We start from the raw sequence: 18,335 nt of genomic DNA on the forward strand, positions 1-18,335 counted from the left end.
AGTTTAGGAGGTGGTAATCCTATACGAATATTGTTCAACATTTCCACCGGAAAATTGAAACAAATATTATTGTCCAATTTATCAACCCCTTTATAAGTTGCGTTATCTATACTATAAGATACATTGCGTTATCTACACTATTATCTATATAGTAAGTTCTAATTTCTCCAGTTAATTTTTTAAGAATTTTATTATTTAAATAAGAGGTGTACTCATTATGCGATGTAAGTATAACACTACTTTTTGATCAATCGTAGATATTAGAAAATATTTGAGAACATACATCATTTGAGTTTGTTCAATTATAATTTTTCTACTACCGTTTCTTATTACTGGGAGAATCTGACAAAAATCACCTCCTAAAATAAGTAATTCATTTCCAAAATATTTTTCAGTATTACATAAATCTCTTTACATTATGTTTACAATTTCCAATGTTTTTTTTGAAATCATTGAAACCTCATCCCAAATAATTAAATCAACTTTTCCTAATCTTTTTTCATTTGACTCGAATTTAAAAAAGCATTGATTTATTTTATCTTTCGATTCTAAAATGTGCTTGATATGTAAAAGAGCTAAACTGTCTTCGTTATTAGGCAAACTCTTCGTAAAAAATTATTTGTATTTATTCCATATTTAATCACCTCAAACGTTTTCTAAAATTAAAAACCAAGCAAAAAATTGTCTTAATTGATATGGAAACATAACAGCAATTGCTTCTTTAAGAATATCATCGATTTTTGTCTATTAAACCCATTGCAATTGCAGTATCTATAAAAGTTTTTTAAGTTATTTCTTTATATGCTTAATTACTATTTTTTGGTTTTTCATTAAGATCAGAATTCAATGTGTTTTGCGCAACATAAAAAATTTTTCCTTGAATTTTAATGTAATATGTACCTTTTCCTTTGTGTTCTATTTCTCTACTAATGAAAGATGCAAGACTAAACATACTATTATAGTACCTGATAAGTATTCTAAAATTATCATCATGAAGTAAGAGATCTTTTAATTTTAAATTATGTTTACTCAACGGACTGAGACGCACATCTCGCTTATGACAACACGTTGATTTTTTTTCTTTTTCTATCCAAAATACTGCTGAACAATATATGCACTTATAACTCATTTTACCATAAAACGCAGGAGTTACTAATAAATCATCGATTTTATTAAGAGCACCACTCAAAAACTGATATAAATTTTCATTATTAAATGTATTGTTACTTTTTTTGTATTCAGATTTCTTTTTTTTTTTTTTTTTTTTTTTTTTGATTCAACAAATGTAAGATTTCATAGTTTTCTTTTGATACCAGTATTTTGATAACACAATTACTTAAATGTACCTGAATCCACACTTTATGAGAAATAAGTGTTCAATTTCAAATCATTTGAACAATTACTTAAATATAACACATTCATAGAGTTCTGAATAACAATTGTAATGTGTAGATTTGTTATATCCACAAAACTTTGTATTTCAATCATCGTACCATAAGTCCCTGAGTTATTTATTATTTTAAAATAATTTCCTGAATGCTTTACACTTAGAAATATTGATTTTTTCAAATAATTTTTTCAAAACAAATAAATTAGCATAAAAATTCCATTTTTTCATGACATTATTAACTATCATTAATCTTGTCTTAAAATAAAAATATTCTTTATTATACAAATAAAGAGAAAAAATTTTGAACAATCCACTCCCATCTGTTTGACATAAACTATTTTCCAGTGAGTTTTTGAATTGTTCAGGCTTAGTATGATTAACTATTAAGTTATCATAAAACTTTTTTGTTTTATGTTGAACGCATTACTAATTGAATTGTCAACTTTTGTTTAAATATTATCTTTATCCTGCAAGGATTTTAATTTCTTATTTTTAGAAAAATTTTTTTATCAATAATAATAATCATTTATTATATTACATGATTTATCAGTAGTTTTTCCATTAAACTCGTTTTTTGGGGATGTATTTATTGTTTAGAAGTTGGTTGAAATTCCTTTTTTTATCAATACTTTTATAATTAGTACGACAGATTTATTTTTATTTTCCGAATGACTTTCGTAAACTATCATTAATTCAATTATTTGACGAAACCGTTTTTTGAAGAAAAATGAAACCACGAGCAGATTTCACAATACTTTTTGAAATTTATAAATAATAATGTAATATGTGCATAAAAATTTCAAATATTCATTTCTGTACATGGTAAGAAATACTGAAATAAATTAATTTTTACATTTGTGGTTTTTCAATATTCTTAAAAAAATAAAATAAAAATAATACAGATAAATTTCAAGTAATTAAAGATTTACGGAAAAAACTTTCAAATTTTTATGCCTGGGGTTGGTGCGCGAAGCGCGCAGGGGGGCGGAGCCCCACTAACATACATACACTCACAGAGAGAGAGAGAGAGAGAGTGTTCAGAGGTGACTTATGCGGACAATCACATGTATTTACGGGTAATTATGAAGACAAAAGTGGAATTATGCCGACGTTTACGTAATTCTACAATGTTAAGGATATATATTTCAAAAGCTCGTGAAGTCTGCATAAGTCATTTTCTATGAACATATATGTACTTTACACACACACCTGCGCATACATACACATCCAACCATACATTTAATGTGCATAAAAAAATAATCTAGTTTAATGTTTTATCATGTTACAGATACAGTTTAAACTATATTCCATAATTGACATATTATTTATTGAAAAAGGTATACGTATTGGTATCAGTCAGTGCTGCACTAGATATGCTCAAGCTACCAATTAGTATATCAAAGAAGGTTTTAACTCCAGTGTCCCCAAAAAATATCTCATGTATTATGATGTTACTAATTTATACGGTTGGTTAACGAATCAATGTTTATCACAGAGTTGCTTTCAATAGGTTGAGAACATTTAACAGTTGAATACTTTAACAGAAGCTGACGACTCTGAAATCGGTTACATTTTTAAAGAGGACATCCAATATCCTAAAAACCTCCATAATGTTTAGAAGGACTTACCTGTTGGTGCCGCACACATATTACCATCGAACTCAAAACAGGCCAAATTAATGATCACGCTTTATGATAAAAACAGATGTATAATTCACTATCGTGCTTTAAAGTAAGCAATAAGTCATTGCCTCGGTGTAACGAAAGTGCATCGTATCTTACAAGTTAATCATAGTCGATCGTTAAAAAAGTATATAGACTTAAATACTATTAGTTGACAAAATTCTAAAAAAAACTTTGAAAAAATGTCATTTAAACTATTCATTAATGCCATGTACGGATATACCATGAAGAATGAGCGCAAACGTGTTGATGTGGAGCTTGTAAGTAAATAGAAAGGTTGTTACGGTGCAGAAGCGCTAATGTCCTGACCCAATTTCCATAGCTGCAATATTTTTAACAACGAACTAGTAGCCATACGGTTATTGCGTAATAAAATTTATATTAGAAAGCCAAGATAACTAGATCTTAGTGTCTTGGACTTATCTAAGACATTAGTCTACAAATTTCACTATGATTTTATGCAAAGTCGTTTTGAAGATCAGAGCAAACTTTCGTACACGGGTACAGATAGTCTAATACGATACGAAGTGACATATATATATATATATATATATATATATATACATATAAAATGTATTGCGTGATAACATTCAAGAATTTGATACATGACATTATAAGACTAAGAATGAGTTTGACATGTTTTGAGATAATTAAAAAATAATAGAATCAATGAAGATGCTAGAATTTGTGAGACTCTGTAGTTAAATATGTAGTATAAGAATACAGGACCACAAGCCTCCAAAAAAAGCAAAAGACGTCAAGAGTTTAGTACTGAAAGCAACATTAATTTTTGATGATTACATGTTTACGAGAAAATACTAGCATATCTCGTGAACTGCAAAATATTACATCTTGCAAATATGAAATTCTTACTGAAAAAGAATTTAAAATTGCACTTAGTGCACATAACGACTAACGGTATATTCGTCCAAAAATAATGGATACTCTTCCTTGGAGTCATTATCATATAGATACCTTGAGAAAGAATGAGACAGGTAGTACTAAGCCTACACCAATGCAATTGGAGAGAGAAATAGAGACATCAGTAGATAATATGAGAGAGACGGCAGGTGATCTAAAAGCGGTGGCAGCATCTACGCATCAGGAGTGGACCAATGGAGGGTGTGGACCGTTTTCACACCAGAAGCGGCTTAATGACTCAAGATTGGAGGCAGCATCTTCGATCAGGGGGTGGACCCAGGACCTAGGAGTGGGGGCAACATCTCCACATCAGGAGCTGCTTAAGAGCTTTAAGCTTATTCTACTAGATTCATTGACGACAACAAGCCTCACCTGCCACCACCACTAGCAAGTACTCAGCCTCGCAATGGAATCATAAAGAGAAAGTATCCCAGATCAACAGCAAGTTGAGTATCACAGTCAGCAAACGAGTACTGTTGGACAACCATGGCAGCAAGCTAGTAAGAGAGCACATCAAGAAGCAGAAGATCAAGCAAATTAGAGACCAAAATAACTTTCTTGAGGTTTGTACGCTGATTTGTCTTTTGTATTTTTAACAATATGTTTATCACTTAGGCTAACTGTTCATATTTCTGATTAATTGATTAATTGTGTAAGAGAAGTATTTTTAGACTTAACTTGAAAGCGGTATGGTATCAAAATATGGTATCAAATATAGGTGTTGAATAGTATATTTGAAAGAATAGTAGCACTTTGAAATAATGTTTATTTTATTATATTTAAATTTTTTTTCTTAATTACAAAAAAAGAGACATTTTACATTGCAATAAGTCAATATTATATCTATTTTCATACACACTTATGTACTATAAGCATGTAATAAAAAAAATAAAAACTTTTTGCTAAACAGATATTTTAATAATTTATTCTTATGGATCTAGCTATTATGAACAGCGTCAAAACCCAACAATTTTACAAAACTTTGATTTCTGTGTCTTCGAAGTATCTTCTCCACAAGGTATGTATCAGGATACTTTTTTTTCTGCAGTTCTTGATCATAAAATCCTCTGGAAATGGGTTGATCTTGATAATCTTTCAGTTAATACGTCGTTGGATTTGTTGCTGCCACTTGCGTGATTATTAATACTTCCGTTGACCAATTTGGCGTATACCCTTTTTTCGAATGCTTGTTTACTTTTGCTCAGTCGTACTTTATCACTGATTTCGAATCTAGGCAGACTTTATGCTATTTTCACAAATTTTTAAAACTTTCTCATGACTGAAACTTCATTTTCAGCAACAACATTTTTTGGTTTCAAACAAATTGTTTGATGTTTTCTATTATTATAAAATTCAATTAATGTTTGCAACAAATATATCCATTTATAGTTGCCATGCAAATTAAGTTTTTTCCACATTCAATTTTTCAAAGTACGATTATATCTCTCGCATATAGAAGCCTTGAGATTACTATCAGTTAAGTATAAATTTGTTTTATGTTTTTGCATTAGATTTTGAAATTTCGCATAGTAAAATTATTTGCCACGGTCAGTTTGCATGTCTATTGGTACCCGTACTTTTTTCAATATCGAATGCATTGCCGCAGTTACTTTTTCGCCAGTTTTTTTCTTGACACATACAGCCCATACCTACGTAGAGAAAACATCGATTACAGTGAGCGTATATCAGTACCCTTTGTTTTCACGAGAGTCAGGCTGCATCTCTACAAGGTCTGCTTGCCAAGTCTCATCCAAACCACGTTTGTTGAAGTTTTGGCAAGGATAATTACGCTTTGCTGTCTTATGGAGTTCCTCAACAATTTTCTCCATATATTAATTGTCTAGGCTTACGTTACCTGAATCAGCTCAAATGAATGGAAATTTTTTTTGTAAGTTGTACCAAAAAATTTCAGAGCTTTCTGTTTTTTTTTCAAGCTTTTTAACTACTTAAATTAATGAAACATAATTCATGGCATTTTAAAGCTGTTTTATTGTTCCAGCATTACACAGTCTTTTATTATCTAAGTCATACTGTCCTTCCATAGTAAGTTAGTATCCAATACCAGGACCTCGGCTAATGCCTTCGGTTCTACCTGGCTTTCGATCGAATACATCGACACTCATTTTAATTCTGAAGCAGAAATTACATACATTAATATGTATATATAACCCCCTATATTATATAGTTGTATTGACGAAAGTGAGTCTCAGTCCCCCCACTCCCCCTCAGCTTCCCCCAAGCTCCCCCTCGATTCACATAGTAATCTGCTTTTTTTTACGTCATTTATATTAAATTACATTTAAGTAACCTCCCCCCCACTCCTCCCCGCTCCTCCTTAACTCCCTCTCGCTCCCCCTCTACCTCCCCCCTCAAAAAATACTTATTTATAGAAAATTTTACCATCTGAAATGTTAAAAATGTACGTCATTTAATACCCAAGTCATACCTCGTTTTTAAGGTTTTTCAAGTCACTGATCATAGGTCCCGCTCTGTCTATTCTCTCCCCCCCACTCACTATATGGCTCTAAAGTACCATTATTTGTTAGACTTCATTGAAATTTTACATTTCAAATCTCTTTCTGGTCCATGTTTACTTTACCCAAATATAAAATTCTTGATTACCAGAGGACTTTATTAACAAAAAGACAGAATTCAGGAGGAGGTATAATTAAATAGACAAACACAATTAAGCTTTTGAAACAATAATTCATTCTGTTAGCTTAATGTTGTGACATTTCATGTCTCGTTTTAACCCATCTGTTCTTTTCAAACCTTGTCCACATTTTTCACATATTTGTTTTTCATGGTTTTTATGAATTAACATACGTCTGTTTAAATGTGACAATCTTTAAAGTAACATATTTTTAAATTACTGAAAAATTTCTTGCTACACAATATTTTTAGTTTCTGATTTATTCTCGGATTTAATTTGAATAAAAATTCTTTTTGTATTCTTACATCTTGATAAAGCAACGTATAATTGTCCGTAAGAGAATAAAGGTTTTTTAATGTACAATCCTAAGAAATCGAAACTCTGTTTTTCTGATTTGTTGATAAACATAGAACATGCTAATAAGAAGGGAAATTGTTTCCTATAAAAAACAAAAGGTAATGATGATGAGGTGCCAGGATTCAATGTTATTCTAGGGATATAAACTTTGCTTTTTTTTCTCCCGTTATTATTTCTGCTTCTATATTATATTAAAATAATTTTGTTATTTTTAATATTGTGCCTCTACAGAGACCGTCTGATATACTTAAAGTTCTTATTAACACTACTATAGCATTTATTTTTAATTTTAATTTGTGTGATGGAAGACCTTCTCTAATATTATTTCAAAATTCTATTAGAAATTCAATATTTATGTTATCATATGTTTTATCAACTTCTTTGTGAGTCAAGTATTCTGCTGTTGTAAACTAATTATCAACCTGCATTGATAAATACACGAGTAATGTCGTTATTTTGTCTACTCAATCTGTTAGTGGGCGGTTGGTGTGTGGAGCCCGCAGGGAGGTGATAGCTCCACTAGTATTTATATATACATGTATATTTCCTCCCTCGTGAAGCTCTTCGATAATTGATATAATTTTATTGTTATGACTTGTATTTCCTGCTGACTTTTCAACTGTTAATAAGCGTAAACTACCTTCTTATTTATTAGGATCGTCCCAATGTATATAATTTACTTAATGCGTTATTTGAGCAGTTTTATAATGAGGTATCAACGAGCCCATTTTTTTCCTATGATATCGAACATTAAAGCAATAATTCCATTGAACTGATTCGTAAAGCTTTGTTTTTTACACTCTTTTCTATGAAAATTTAAAGTTTGTAATATTGTGCAGTATTATTTTTAATCATCACGAGTTATCAAAGATTCATTAAGATGTTTTTTGATGAGTAGCTCCATTAATCTAACATTTATTGGATAATTTATGTTGTTCATTTTTTCCCGATTATTTTTAAATTTTATTCATCAATCACCATACTTGTACACTTTTTTTTCTTTTCGTACTTCACACTTGAAATCTAATAAATTCTTCTGATTCTGATCAAGTATTTCTGAATAAACGTTATTTGATGAATTTTTACTAACTTAAACTGTTTTAACAGATTGATTTTGAAAAGTATCATTTAAATTAGTATCATAAGCGTCATCACTTTCACTAATAGCAGATTTTAAATGTTATATCACTGTCACTAAATTTTTCCCCATTTTGTTGTTGATTCACATTATCATTTTTGTTATTTTCTCATCATTTTGACGATAAAAGTAACTTTAAGTCACATAATTATTACTATTATTTTTTTGTTTTATTATTCTGGCAAAAAGGACCCCACACGAACCCTATGGGTTGTGAATCCCAATAAAATCTTTTGAAATTTTAATGTGTTGTGGTTCGTGATTTACTAAGCAAATGTTGTTATAGGTTCATGTCTCAATAATGGGCAGATTTTAAGTAATTGAATATTTAAGTTGTCTATTTTAGTCACAGTTAGTTGGACATGAGACGGTGTATAGTCAACATACGCGTCTTATTCGATATATAGACAGATAAGATACTAGGATTATGTCGTTCACGTGCACTACCCATGGCTGTGATGAAGCATACATTAAATTGATATCAAAGAATGTGCATGCTTAACTGAATGATTTGTTGTTGTGTTCAAACAATGGTAGTCACTGTTGTATTATTGTAACCTCGCCTGGGGTGCTACATGATTCTTTCAGATAAAAATAACTTTAACGACTGCAGAGATTAGTTATTAATGTTTAATTCTAAAGGTATATTTTAAGTACATAAGAATTCTAATGATATTTTTAATTATAAGGTTATTTCAAGAACTTATTAAACAACTACAAGCTCCTTTGTTCCTTAATAATCTTTTTCTACCTCGGTAGTTTTTGAGTGCTTGCTGTGCCCACCGTACTGAGTATTGCATATGCCATATGAGCATCTATCAAGAGTGATCACAACGATCCCATTCCTGAGAGATTCACCTTATAAGATATTTCATGCCCTTAATAACATATACTAATATTAATACTTATTTAACAAGAAAATCTTTTATTGATCATCTTTAAGTAACATCCGTTGATTTTTTCTGGTTTCTGTCATTTTAAGGAGCATAATTTATCTTTCCAGAGTCAATATCTTTAATCTGTATCCACATTTCTCCTTGACTGTTTTATCCATGTCTCAGTGGCAGATTCCTTCTACCGACAACGTGAATAATGCATGGGGGTGCCGTTTATTTTTACATGTTTCTGTACATTTTTTAATATCTGTTTTAAGCCATACGTTTGAAATCTATTTTAAGATTGGTTTTAAGATCCATTCTGATTCACGATTCGAGACTTCGGACATCTGCTCTAATGCCTCTTATGTTATCTTGTTTATACTTTAAACTTTTGAGTTTTGTTTTTAAATATATTTTTATTTTTTTTTTTTGTTTAATCTACTCGACTTATACTTTTTGATCGATTATTTAAAGACACTTTGTGACATGCACCAAGGCCTCTTTTAAAATCTGTATACACACATGCTTCAAAATCTGCTTTACAACTGTATTAATATTTGATTCAGAATCCATTAAGAACTAAAAATTTTTAAATTGTTTTCAATACTCATAATAGAACCCCTTTGACACACATTTTAGTTATATTTTAATAAATTGCTCATACTTATTTTGAAATCTATTTATAGATGTATTTTGAGACTTGTTTCTAAATCTTACGTTTAATTTTTTAATAAAATCAATGCATTATAAGTTTTCTTGAACTATAAAACTTACTTACCACAATTAATATACTGTCTATCCTTTCAGGCACAAACACAAGTCTTTCCTAAAGTCCTCTTTTTAATGCCGCTTTAAGTCCTATTCCCAGCTCTAAACCAAAAGCAGTTGAAGTCCTTGAGTCCCTACTGGATCCTTTATAGCAGTTATCGATTTGACAATGCACCTAATCAGATGAGTACAATTATTTATGACCTAAATAATGAGTAAAGTAGAGGTGCGTCACTTTGTTTTAATAATTTTGTTAGACAAACCGGTTCTTGCTTTATCTCCTGTCTACTTAACAAGTTCTACTAAAGAGCCACCACCTCTATCCCACGCTCTTGCTAACAACCATATGGTTGTGAGCGAGACTAATGCAGCGTCTATCGTCAGGGCCAGTTTTCATGTTGAGCAGCCACATACATGATGCTCAGATGCTCAACAGAGTAGGCATTCGCTAGCTCCAGTTATTAAGAACTCTGTCAGGATCATTTTTTTAGCAAGCTTTACACTATTTTAAAATATCAATCTTCTTATCTGTGATAAATCCTTTTTTCAATCTACGTATATGTATTTATAATCAGTTTGTCGATTTTGTACAATGATAACTGTAAGATTTGCTTTTTGATTTAATTGATGACTTATTTTGGAACAAGTTATCTTAAGGAATCTCTAAAATCTATTTTGAAATCAGTTCTTACACAAGCTTAATACCTGGTTTTAGGGCGAACTTCGAGACCAGAATTGAGACAAGCTTTGGATTGTATTTTAGAACCACTGTTGATACATGCGTGGAGATCTATTCAATGACCTGTTATTGTACGTGCTAACATTTTGGAGACCAGTTTCTTACGTATACTCTGTGACTTACTTTAAAACCCGTCGTGAGACAAACTTAAAGACTCGTTTTGTAACTAGTTTTAAGATATAAATTCCAAACATAAGTCTCCAAACGAATCTCGGAGTAAGTCTCAAAACAGGTAATAGGTCTTAAAATGCGTGAAAAAAATGGTTTGAAAATAAGTCTCAAACTCTGTGTAAATTTTTGTTTAATTAAGCTATTTATTAAAATAAAACTAAAATGTGTGTCAAAGGAGTTCTATAATGAGTATTGAAAACAATTAGAAATTTTTTAGTTCTTAATGGATCCTGAATCAAATATTAATACAGTTGTAAAGCAGATTTTGAAGCATGTGTGTATACAGATTTTGAAAGAGGCCTTGGTGCATGTCACAAAGTGTCTTTAAATAATCGATCAAAAAGTATAAGTCGAGTAGATTAAACAAAAAAAAAAAATAAAAATATATTTAAAAACAAAACTCAAAAGTATAAAGTATAAACAAGATAACATAAGAGGCATTAGAGCAGATGTCCGAAGTCTCGAATCGTGAATCAGAATGGATCTTAAAACCGATCTTAAAATAGATTTCAAACGTATGGCTTAAAACAGATATTAAAAAATGTACAGAAACATGTAAAAATAAACGGCACCCCCATGCATTCTTCACGTTGTCGGTAGAAGGCATCTGCTTTATGTTCTTAAAATATACCTTCAGAATTAAACATTAATAACCAATCTCTGCAGTCGTTACAGTAAGTCTCTTTTGAAAAAATCATGTAGCATTCCAGGTGAGGTTACAATAATACAATAGTGACTACCATTATTTGAACACAACAACAAATGATTTAGTTGAGCATGCACATTCTTTGATATCAATTTAATGTATGCTTCATCACAGCCATGGGTAGTGCACGTGAACGACACAACCTTCGTATCTTATCTGTCTATATATGGAATCAGACGCGTATGTTGACTGTACAGCGTCTCATGTCAAACTAACTGTGACTGAAATAGACAATTTAAATATTTTATCACTTAAAATCTGGCCATTATTGAGACATGAACCTATAACAACATTTGCTTAGTAAATCACGAACCGCAACATATTAAAATTTTAAAAGATTTCATTTGGACCCGCAACCCATAGCATTTATGCGGGGTCCTTTCCGTTAAAGGCTTTATAATTGATTTAAAAGTTTCACTAAGCACTTTTTCAGCCCCATTTTTCCCCAACTTAAACTCTCTACATTTTTTTTTACTGAATTTTTCGTCTTTACTACGTGACGTAAAACGTGTTTCTTTTGTTAATACATTATGATGCTTCAATGTCTTGCAACAGACTGTAATAATTGAACTAGATATGTCCTAAATGTATAGCAAATTCATTAAAATCTTTTTTGTTATGACCATTATTTATCTTTCTATCCTTGTTTAAGACAACAAATTTATGATTATCGTTATTCCAGAAAACTAGAGCATAAATTTTTAAACTAAGTGCACGGCATGTCTGAGTTTACGTGATCATTGTACACATGCTGCAAGTTAACTTCATCTTGAAGAAATAAAACTTAAAAATTAGCGTTATCTCTAACGATATGTTTTAGTACTTTAGCATATGACTGGAAACGATGGAAGTAGTCCACATTTTTGTGCCTACCCATGCAGAAATAGCCCCATATATTATCTCATTTATCACAAGCTATATCATCAAAAATCATTATAAAATTTGGTAAAGCATCATTTGGTGAGACTACAGTTTCGTGTTCGCTGAAAGATAAGTATTTCACACTCTCTGTAGGTTCCAATAAATCTTTTAAAAAGTTGTACTTTGGTTGATGCAGTGATTTGTAATACACATACACATTTCCAAACTTGACTCCATTGGTATGCACAATTAAAGCTAATAAGCTATTAGTTTTACCACAATTAGATGGAGTGCAAAATATGGCGCGAATACTGTCGGAGAGTAGTTTACCGTGTCGGTTCGAACGCTTTCCTTGTTTTACAATAGCGTCAAAATTTAGAACTTGTAATTTTATGGATTGCTCTTTGAACTTTATGTCTATACTGTATGATGAATCAGTTACAACTAATTTTTTAATTAAATAGTATAATGCTAATATAGTTTCAGCTCTTTTTTAAAATAAATTTGTCTACTATAAATGCATTATTTATTTTCTCGAACGCTTAGTCATGATCTAATCTCTAAAGACTAATCATGATCATGCATCACCCTGCATTGTAAGAAAGGACGAGGTCTTGTAAATAAAATCATACATTCTTTACCAGTAGAGCTTCATTTGCCAGGCTATTAGTATTTCGGTCCAAATACTAATTTTGCTTAGCGTCTTGCTAGAGGAGATTCAGGAGTTAATCCGTTAGACGCAGTGTGCAAAGAGCATGATATAGCATATCAAAAAAATCAGCAAGATTTAAAAGCCAGACACAAAGCAGATAAAATTTTAGCTGAGAAAGCTTGGAAAAGAGTTAATGCTTTATATTTAAGTATTGGTTAAAAAGCAGCAGCTACCCTGGTTACAGACACTATGAAGCTTAGAAGTAAATTTTGTATGGGGCTCAAGAATAAAAAGAAACAAGATATTAATAAAACGAGAAAAAAAGTGTAGCTTCAAGAAAAAACAAGGTAGTGCTTTAAGTGCAATTATTAAAGCTGTCTCACAAGACCTAAATACCAAAAGCAAAAAAGCTTGAGGTATTATTAGTAGTGCTTTAAAAGGTCCTCGTAGTGCAGTTGGAAAATCTGATGGTAAAAAGTATATTAGAATTCTCTGCATCTTACATCTTTTTACTTAAATTGTCGGAGCTCTACCTCTAATTCCCTTGTTTGCTGGTTTGAGTGTCTAATATAATAATACTACTCATATTTGAGATTTACCTGTAGCTATTCTAACGATAAACGCATTAAGAGTTAAATGTATCATTACGAGTGGAGCTGACATAAATAGCAACAAAGTGCACAGGATTCATGAATTTTTTCCGGCTGTACCACCCGAATATAAAATTATTGAAGTTCCTTCACCATTAATTTATTTACTAATTAGTAGGCATTTCATTGATCATCTACAGCTGCGTATAGTAGTTCAAGACAAGGATTTAGTTCATTTTCGTGGAGAAGTCATAACCGTGCAGCTCAATATGAACTCCAGCTTTCAGTCAACAACGATCTTTCAAAGCGTTGAGACATAGGAGAAAACAGTTTATCAAAGTATCAAGACACCTGAGAAAACATCTAACACGTCAAAAACTAACTTGACACACATTTTATAGAAATTATCGGTCTAATAATAAGAAACCCTGGTGGAAAATAAATTAGATATCTTTTTGTTGTATACAAAATGGACGAGATTCTTAGTATTCAGTCTCCAGTCGCATTTGATAAATCTTCTGCGCACTATGAGATTCATGCTCATAAGCCGTATGCATCGTTAACATGTAGAAACAGTAATGGAGTTCGTATTTCAATTCAACATTAAGATTTGTGTCTTTTACCATCCAGAAGTTCCTTACATGTACATGGAAGATTCGTCAAAGCAGATTAAAATACAGCAGTAACAAATACTGCATTGATAAACGATGCCATTTGCCACTTCTTTGAAGAAATAAGATATGAGATGATTGCTTTAGAGGTAGACAATTGCAAAAATGTTGGATTAAAAACCCTTATGAAAAATTGGTTATAGCTTCGTCTTGATCAAAAATCTGTGATAAATGCAGGTTGGCTTGGTGTTGGCGAAGAAGATGATGATCTTTTTAATACTAATTTATACTTTGACATCATGCTTCCATTAAATATGATTTTAGGGTTTGCTGAAGACTATCGTACGATAGTTGTTACTGTAAAGTATGAGGTTGTACTTACAAGAGCAAAAAACAATGTAAGTGTCCTGTTGCAAGCTCCAGTTAATGCCAATGCTGCTGATCTCGTGGCCGTAGAAACTTGGAAAGACTTTGATATATTAATATTAACGTTTGAGTGACTTATGCCCTAGGTGGTAATGTCAGATTCTCATAAAATTCGAAGAAAGATGTAAGCGCTAGTATGTTTTATCACTGCAACATAGGAAATGTGAAACTCTCTTTAAACTCACAATTATATCCTTATAGAGATCTTAATCTTAATATAGCGCGTAATCAGTATGCATTACTATATAATATGTACGCTAATTTTCAAAATTTATATTATGTTAAAGAATGCGCGCCTTCATTAGGCAAACATCACTTTCTTATTCGAATATCTTCAATCGTTCTTGATTGTTCCAAATAAAACGAAATATTAAAAAATGCTCCTGTAGAAGTGAGGCTAGAGTTTAAGTCACATACCAATTTTCCTGCTAATACATTCGCTTTTTGCTTAGTTTTGCATGATTGTATCGTTCAGCATGGTCCAATGAGTGGGGATGTCGAAAAGTTCGCGTAAGGTAATACATAAGCCGATTTATGGGTTTGCTAGCACCAGTTTATTTTCACCATCATGGATAAGAGTTGAAGCAACAGCCAGAGTAAAGAAGAAGCAGACAATAAACGACGACCAAAAGAATGGGAAAAATTTATGAAGAGAAACGAAAAGAAAGATGTAAAGGTTGAAAAAACAATATTTGTCGGACAATGGAAAGATAAAGACTGTAAATTTGTTTGAAAAATTAATTTGTTTATAAGTTATACTTAAATCAATATGTCGCATAAGTCGTACACACACCATTTTACAACTAACGGTAAGTATCAAAAATCTCAACTAAGGATGATGATGATAGAAACATGAAATCTGGGTATCTAAATTACTATTATACATAGCAATATTCATTTTCAAAGTTTAAGATTCTGATGTTCTTTCTATGTACGTAATAAAAGCTTAAAAACAAATATGTATCTTTTAAATTGTAATTTAGTCCTTTATTAAATATTATGACTCTAAGACAAAAATAACCTTCTTATCTATATAGTTGCGAAGAGATGGTCTACCGACCATGGCACCATGGCGTTGGTCAAGTTGACCGGTCCAAAATACGAATTATCGTTATTTTGCAACAGAAAACTACTTTTTTTCACTGATTGTCAATGGACGGTCAGAAAGTGCACTGGCCTGACTAATTTTCAGAAAGATGGCCATTTCGCAGCACCAATTTAATCACATTGTCTAAACTGTTACTTTAAGTGTCTGTTTTTTTTTAAGTTTGTTATGCTAATAATAAACAAACGTTAAATAAAACCTGACGGTCCCTTACTAAACGCATAGATGATGATAAAAAGAACAAGTTAACATTTCGTATCTGTTGTTACTATTCTTTAAAAAATTACACTTTCAGATTAAATTACGATCATATAAAAAGTTTGTATCATCATCATTCAATCATGTACAAACTATAAATAACACAATATTATTTCTTAAAACTTTTTTAAGTTTAGTAGTTTGACATAAACTTTCAAGACTTTTAATTAGCTAATAAACAAAAAAAATCCTACCTTACTGACTCTTCTCTCTTCTACTTGGACTCATTTTTTCGAGGAAAGTCCGATATAAGCAGCATGCTTGGGAAAATAAGCTACTTCTAAAAAAAATATGTGGAAAGGAAGATGCTACCCTATGGCACCCGAGAACAACAAACAAAGTCGTTTGATCTAATATTCATGCCAATTCAACCACTATAGTCACAGTTACGCACTAGCCGTTTGCTGTTGTTTATAATTCTTTGTCATAACTTACTATGTTGTGTAGTGATTAATGTAGGGCTTACCACAATTCCCCCCACTGCCTCTCTCAATACCCCAAATATCCCTCCACAGTCGCCTCACATCCCCCCACAAAATAGAAAAAATATTTGTTTGTTTTCTCCTTTATTTTAATAGGCCTTATAGTTTGTAATCTCCCACGCTCCCTATAGCCTCCACCCCTGCCAAAATGCCATCAAGTATTTTCGCACTGTACATAAGACAAATAGATCAATTTTATAGTGTCAGTCGTTACCAGTAGCCGTACAGAACCACAAAGAAATTTTACTTTCCTGAATCTTAATTTTAATTGAACAACAAGAATGATTTTATTTTAGTTATTGTATCTTTTGATGATAAATTTGTTAAATGATTTACGAACGAAACATTTATTTATAGTAAATATTTTTCACTTACGTTTTAATTAGAAATGTTTTTCCACGCAACATTTTCTGTTTCATGATTATTATCACCTGCTATTCATATATGTATACCACATTTAGTTTTGTATCGCGATATAAATACATAAAATTGTCCGTGAGAAAATCAAAGTTCTTCCAAACACAAACTAACGCTGTCAAAACTTTGGCCTTGCGATTTATAAATTATCACAGCAAATGCTAAAACAATAAGAAATTACTTTATCTACAGTATTAAAGGTAAGGATGATGAATTTTCTGTATTTAAAGTAGTTTTTGGTATAAAAATATCATATAACACATTTCCGTTAGTTATGATTTTTACTATATGAATCTTCATTACTTTTGGAATTTGTAATTGTGTATCATTCAACAAACCGTCGCATGTACTTGAGTTTCCTACTAACCTAGGTTTTTTTTTTAATTTTTCGGCAAGGTTTCCGTACGTTAGTTAACTATAATTAAGTCAATCGAGCACCAAAAAAAGGACTTTTAAAAAATTGTAAATAATTTAAGGTCATAATCTATTTATTAAGGGTTGGTGCATAAGGCCCACAGGTAGAGCTTCTCTAGTATTTTAATATATTTCTTTATTATGTTGTGATTTGGGTAGGATATTTCAAACTTCTTCTCACGGCTCCTTGTATACCTTTGACTGCTCCCACAATCCCCCCGCCAAATAAAGAAAAATTTTCTTGGACTTTTCGTTGTTTCAACCCAACAAAATTGTACATGAAAGTTTCTCATCACCACATCTCTGCCACATAATAAACATCCGTGATATGACCTAGTAACATAAAAATAAGTACTAATGCAGCTGACAAATACCAAAAGAATGCATACCCAAGGTAATAAACGTACACAATTACAGGAACAAGATTTTCATGTTATTAAAAATTAGTTTACTTATAATACTACAATACACTTACAATATAATACTTATCCTATGAATAAAAGTATTTACTATAAAAATTGCTTTAGTATTTTTAAATATTTTCTTCTGGATTTTAATAAAAACTTTTCAGTGTTGCTGTGAAAATGATTTTGTAAAAATTCATTAAAATGTAATTTGTTGTCTTCTGCCCAGATAATCTCATAAATAGCTATTATTTGCTCTATTTCGTAGTTTTATGCATATTATTTTAGTTTTGTCAACATTCATCAAAGTCAAGTAGACGTTGCAACATATTTTTGTTGCTTAGTATTTGATGTATTGAAAACTTTTTTCACGCAGCAATGAAAAAAATTGCCACTTCGAGCAGGTCTTAAACCTGGATCCGCTTCTTTCTGGAAAAATGAAGTAAAATTGTTTTTACAAACTAAGTTGAGAAGATTTGTTTAATAAGTTGCCTATCCGAACTCGCCGATGGGAATTATTGACAGAATAAAAATCGTTCTGATGTTAAATATAACCTTATGGTATTATATATTGCGAACACAAACTATATTTGTTTCGTTTGTTTGTTTTTTTTGTACTGACTGTTATCATACAGTTTTCGTCTTTATTTTTCAGTTTTTTATAGCCTGTACTTGTATCATGTTATACCTGATAGATATTTCTAATTTTATT

The 18,335-nt window shown here is 31.1% G+C and overlaps 1 protein-coding gene across 1 annotated transcript in view; it reads left to right on the forward strand.

The window, feature by feature from the left end:
* The window catches only part of sotv (exostosin glycosyltransferase sotv), a 727,528-nt gene that overhangs the window by 331,541 nt on the left and 377,652 nt on the right, over window positions 1–18,335 (forward strand). The window lies entirely within an intron of this gene.

This window comes from Copidosoma floridanum, unplaced genomic scaffold (assembly GCF_036245765.1).
Source record: "Copidosoma floridanum isolate Cflo_tuat_1 unplaced genomic scaffold, Cflo_Japanese_pri ptg000028l, whole genome shotgun sequence".
Classification (NCBI taxonomy): Eukaryota; Metazoa; Arthropoda; class Insecta; order Hymenoptera; family Encyrtidae; genus Copidosoma; species Copidosoma floridanum.